The 6,150-nt window shown below is 30.8% G+C and overlaps 1 non-coding gene across 1 annotated transcript; it reads left to right on the top strand.

The window, feature by feature from the left end:
- Positions 1–300: 300 nt before the first annotated feature.
- TRNAC-GCA (transfer RNA cysteine (anticodon GCA)) lies at positions 301–372 on the top strand. Its single transcript has one exon. It is a non-coding gene; the product is annotated as a tRNA-Cys (tRNA).
- Positions 373–6,150: the final 5,778 nt, after the last annotated feature.

The following is a 6,150-nucleotide window of genomic DNA, read 5'->3' as shown; positions in this document are numbered from 1 at the left end:
AAATGCAACTAAGAACAAACATAAATCTTACCAAGGTGATGAAAATATGTCAGATTAGCGGCGGGAATTCAATGGAAATGGTGACCGATCATTAACATAAACCAAAACAAATATGTGTTTCCTCATTAATCCATACAATTAGAAAAATAATGTCAAAATAATTCAAAATAATCAAATAAATAGGGAGAAACATACATCATATCAGCGTAACAGTGACCAGACTCTAATCAAATTTAAGAAATAAAAACTTATGTGAATATATCTTAATGTTGTTTCTTTATTTGGAAAAACATCATCATTGGGTCCATAGCTCAGTGGTAGAGCATTTGACTGCAGATCAAGAGGTCACCGGTTCGAACCCGGTTGGGCCTTTTTTTAATAAGTTGTCAAGATATTTTATAGAGAATTATTTTGAGTTGCAAGACTATGGAAAAAACAAGAGGGGGTAAATAGGGGTGTAACGATTTGGTTTGGATCAGGGAACGGAGTGCTAGAAGTTATGCTCTGTAGCCACCCAGAAGCAGCTGGCAGATGTTCTGACGAAAGCGATCAAGACTCGTCAATTTCTCCACTTGAGGGATGAAATTTGTGTTGTTAGCTTTGATTAGTTGAATATGAATTAAGGGATGGTATTAGAAGTAATTCATATTCAATAGTAGTAGTATTAATTTTGTTAAGCTTAACCTAGCTAGTGCAGGTTAGCATTTTGCATACATGGCAATATTATTTGTGTATATAAACTAGTGTAGTTACGTAGCCATTTGATGTAACTGTTTTAGAAGAGTAGCAGAAGTTTGTATTTCAATTTTCTCTCTTATCTCTCTTCTTCGATATTCATCTTCTTCATCTTGTGTACCAACAAAAAGAAAGTAATCATGAAAAATATTCAAATTATTTTACGAGGAAAGTTTATATAGTAAATAAGTAAATAAATAGGGAAATATCATAGAAGAAAACTTTGACAAAAATGTTAAGAGTAGGTTGACTGGATAATAATACCACCATTTGATCCTTAACTCAGTGGTATAACATTTGACTGTTGACCAAGAGATCGCAATTTTAAACTGGTTGGGTCCTTTTTTTATAAGTTCTCAAAAGATATTTTAGTAAGAATTGATGTTAATTGCAAGATTGGGGAAAAAGAAAAGGGGTCAAATTTACCTACCAAGAACACACATGAGAACATCGCAAGAACAAACAAAGAAAAGGATAAGGGAAAGAAAAGATGGCAAGATAATGAAGGGCGTATAAATAAAAGGAAGAGAATAAGAAAACAAAGGAGTTAAATAATGAGGAAAATTCTGTAAGAGCATATAAAATAATAACCTATCATTATTGAACAACATCAGCATAACACCAAAGTGATAGCACATGTTCACATCATAAAGAATAAAACAAACTTCACCATAACTCCAAAAATCAAGCAGAAAATGTAAATTACAAAATAATAAAGCATTCATATTTACTTCCGAATTTGAGTTTCAACAACCATTTACAAATCTTAATAATAACTTTTACAATCTTATAGTCACTCATTTGCTACCATAATCTTCATTTCTTCATCAACTTATACAATGTGACATAATCTATAATTGAATTTTAAAAAACTAAATATGTAATCAATTCGTTAGATAAATATATATAGTGTAACAAAGTTAACATAAACCAAAACAAATATGTGTTTCCTCATTAATCCATACAATTAGAAAAATAATGTCAAAATAATTGAAAATAATCGAATAAGTAGGGAGAAACATACATCATATCAGCGTAACAGTGACCAGACTCTAATCAAATTTAAGAAATAAAAACTTATGTGAATATATCTTAATGTTGTTTCTTTATTTGGAAAAGCATCATCATTGGGTCCATAGCTCAGTGGTAGAGCATTTGATTGCAGATTAAGAGATCACTTGTTCGAACTCGGTTGCGCCCTTTTCTAATAAGTTGTCAAGATATTTTATAGAGAATTATTGTGAGTTGCAAGACTATGGAAAAATCAAGAGGGGGTAAATAGGGGTGTAACGATTTGGTTTGGATCAGGGAATGGAGTGCTAGAAGTTATGCTCTGTAGCCACCCAGAAGCAGCTGGCAGATGTTCTGACGAAAGCGATTAAGACTCGTCAATTTCTCCACTTGAGGGATGAAATTTGTGTTGTTAGCTTTGATTAGTTGAATATGAATTAAGGGATGGTATTAGAAGTAATTCATATTCAATAGTAGTAGTATTAATTTTGTTAAGCTTAACCTAGCTAGTGTAGGTTAGCATTTTGCATACATGGCATTATTATTTGTGTATATAAACTAGTGTAGTTACGTAGCCATTTGATGTAACTGTTTTAGAAGAGTAGCAGAAGTTTGTATTTCAATTTTGTCTCTTATCTCTCTTCTTCGATATTCATCTTCTTCATCTTGTGTACCAACAAAAAGAAAGTAATCATGAAAAATATTCAAATTATTTTACGAGGAAAGTTTATATAGTAAATAAGTAAATAAATAGGGAAATATCGTAGAAGAAAACTTTGACAAAAATGTTAAGAGTAGGTTGATTGGATAATAATACAACCATTTGATCCTTAACTCAGTTATATAACATTTGACTATAGATCAAGAGATCGCAATTTTCAACTGGTTGGGTCTTTTTTATATATATTCTCAAAAGATATTTTAGTAAGAATTGATGTTAATTGCAAGATTGGGGGAAAAGAAAAGGGGTCAAACTTACCTTCCAAGAACACACATGAGAACATCGCAAGAACAAACAAAGAAAAGGATAAGGGAAAGAAAAGATGGCAAGATAATGGAGGGCGTATAAATAAAAGGAAGAGAATAAGAAAACAAAGGAGTTAAATAATGAAGAAAATTCTCTAAGAGCATATAAAATAATAACCTATCATTATTGAACAACATCAGCATAACACCAAAGTGATAGCACGTGTTCACTTCATAAAGAATTAAACAAACTTCACCATAACTCCAAAAATCTAGCAGAAAATGTAAATTACAAAATAATAAAGCATTCATATTTACTTCCGAATTTGAGTTTCAACAACCATTTACAAATCTTAATAATAACTTTTAGAATCTTTTAGTCACTCATTTGCTACCATAATCTTCATTTCTTCATCAACTTATACAATGTGACATAACCTATAATTGAATTCTAAAAAACTAAATATGTAATCAATTCATTAGAAAAATATATATAGTGTAACAAAGTTAACATAAACCAAAACAAATATGTGTTTCCTCATTAATCCATACAATTAGAAAAATAATGTCAAAATAATTGAAAATAATCAAATAAATAGGGAGAAACATACATCATATCAGCGTAACAGTGACCAGACTCAAATCAAATATAAGAAATAAAAACTTATGTGAATATATCTTAATGTTGTTTCTTTATTTGGAAAAGCATCATCATTGAGTCCATAGCTCAGTGGTAGAGCATTTGACTGCAGATCAAGAGGTCATTGGTTTGAACCCGTTTGAGCCCTTTTTTTAATAAGTTGTCAAGATATTTTATTGAGAATTATTGTGAGTTGCAAGACTATGGAAAAATCAAGAGGGGGTAAATAGGGGTGTAACGATTTGGTTTGGATCAGGGAATGGAGTGCTAGAAGTTATGCTTTGTAGCCACCCAGAAGGGAATAGAGTGCTAGAAGTTATGATTTGTAGCCACCCAGAAGCAGCTGGCAGATGTTCTGACGAAAGCGATCAAGACACGTCAATTTCTCCACTTGAGGGATGAAATTTGTGTTGTTAGCTTTGATTAGTTGAATATGAATTAAGGGATGGTATTAGAAGTAATTCATATTCAATAGTAGTAGTATTAATTTTGTTAAGCTTTACCTAGCTAGTGCAGGTTAGCATTTTGCCTATATGGCATTATTATTTGTGTATATAAACTAGTCTAGTTACGTAGCCATTTGATGTAACTGTTTTAGAAGAGTAGCAGAAGTTTGTATTTCAATTTTCTCTCTTATCTCTCTTCTTCGATATTCATCTTCTTCATCTTGTGTACCAACAAAAAGAAAGTAATCATGAAAAATATTCAAATTATTTTACGAGGAAAGTTTATATAGTAAATAAGTAAATAAATAGGGAAATATCATAGAAGAAAACTTTGACAGAAATGTTAAGAGTAGGTTAATTGGATAGTAATACCACCATTTGATCCTTAACTCAGTGGTATAACATTTGACTGTAGACCAAGAGATCGCAATTTTAAATTGGTTGGGTCCTTTTTTTATAAGTTCTCAAAAGATATTTTAGTAAGAATTGATGTTTATTGCAAGATTGGGGAAAAAGAAAAGGGGTCAAATTTACCTACCAAGAACACACATGAGAACATCGCAAGAACAAACAAAGAAAAGGATAAGGGAAAGAAAAGATGGCAAGATAATGAAGGGCGTATAAATAAAAGGAAGAGAATAAGAAAACAAAGGAGTTAAATAATGAGGAAAATTCTGTAAGAGCATATAAAATAATAACCTATCATTATTGAACAACATCAGCATAACACCAAAGTGATAGCACATGTTCACATCATAAAGAATAAAACAAACTTCACCATAACTCCAAAAATCAAGCAGAAAATGTAAATTACAAAATAATAAAGCATTCATATTTACTTCCGAATTTGAGTTTCAACAACCATTTACAAATCTTAATAATAACTTTTACAATCTTATAGTCACTCATTTGCTACCATAATCTTCATTTCTTCATCAACTTATACAATGTGACATAATCTATAATTGAATTTTAAAAAACTAAATATGTAATCAATTCGTTAGATAAATATATATAGTGTAACAAAGTTAACATAAACCAAAACAAATATGTGTTTCCTCATTAATCCATACAATTAGAAAAATAATGTCAAAATAATTGAAAATAATCAAATAAGTAGGGAGAAACATACATCATATCAGCGTAACAGTGACCAGACTCTAATCAAATTTAAGAAATAAAAACTTATGTGAATATATCTTAATGTTGTTTCTTTATTTGGAAAAGCATCATCATTGGGTCCATAGCTCAGTGGTAGAGCATTTGATTGCAGATTAAGAGGTCACTTGTTCGAACTCGGTTGCGCCCTTTTCTAATAAGTTGTCAAGATATTTTATAGAGAATTATTGTGAGTTGCAAGACTATGGAAAAATCAAGAGGGGGTAAATAGGGGTGTAACGATTTGGTTTGGATCAGGGAATGGAGTGCTAGAAGTTATGCTCTGTAGCCACCCAGAAGCAGCTGGCAGATGTTCTGACGAAAGCGATCAAGACTGGTCAATTTCTCCACTTGAAGGATGAAATTTGTGTTTTTAGCTTTGATTAGTTGAATATGAATTAAGGGATGATATTAGAAGTAATTCATATTCAATAGTAGTAGTATTAATTTTGTTAAGCTTAACCTAGCTAGTGTAGGTTAGCATTTTGCCTACATGGCATTATTATTTGTGTATATAAACTAGTGTAGTTACGTAGCCATTTGATGTAACTGTTTTAGAAGAGTAGCAGAAGTTTGTATTTCAATTTTCTCTCTTATCTCTCTTCTTCGATATTCATCTTCTTCATCTTGTGTACTAACAAAAAGAAAGTAATCATGAAAAATATTCAAATTATTTTACGAGGAAACTTTATATAGTAAATAAGTAAATAAATAGGGAAATATCATAGAAGAAAACTTTGACAAAAATGTTTAGAGTAGGTTGATTGGATAGTAATACCACCATTTGATCCTTAACTCAGTGGTATAACATTTGACTGTAGACCAAGAGATCGCAATTTTAAACTGGTTGGTTATAAGTTCTCAAAAGATATTTTAGTAAGAGTTGTTGTTAATTGCAAGATTGGGGAAAAAGAAAAGGGGTCAAATTTACCTACCAAGAACACACATGAGAACATCGCAAGAACAAACAAAGAAAATGATAAGGGAAAGAAAAGATGGCAAGATAATGAAGGGCGTATAAATAAAAGGAAGAGAATAAGAAAACAAAGGAGTTAAATAATGAAGAAAATTCTCTAAGAGCATATAAAACAATAACCTATCATTATTGAACAACATCAGCATAACACCAAAGTGATAGCACATGTTCACATCATAAAGAATAAAACAAACTTCACCATAACTCCAAAAATCAAG

The sequence above is a fragment of the Lathyrus oleraceus genome, chromosome 6, assembly GCF_024323335.1.
Source record: "Lathyrus oleraceus cultivar Zhongwan6 chromosome 6, CAAS_Psat_ZW6_1.0, whole genome shotgun sequence".
Lineage (NCBI taxonomy): Eukaryota > Viridiplantae > Streptophyta > Magnoliopsida > Fabales > Fabaceae > Lathyrus > Lathyrus oleraceus.
The sequence above is the reverse complement of the archived record's forward strand: the minus strand, read 5'-3'. Positions and strand labels throughout refer to the sequence as shown.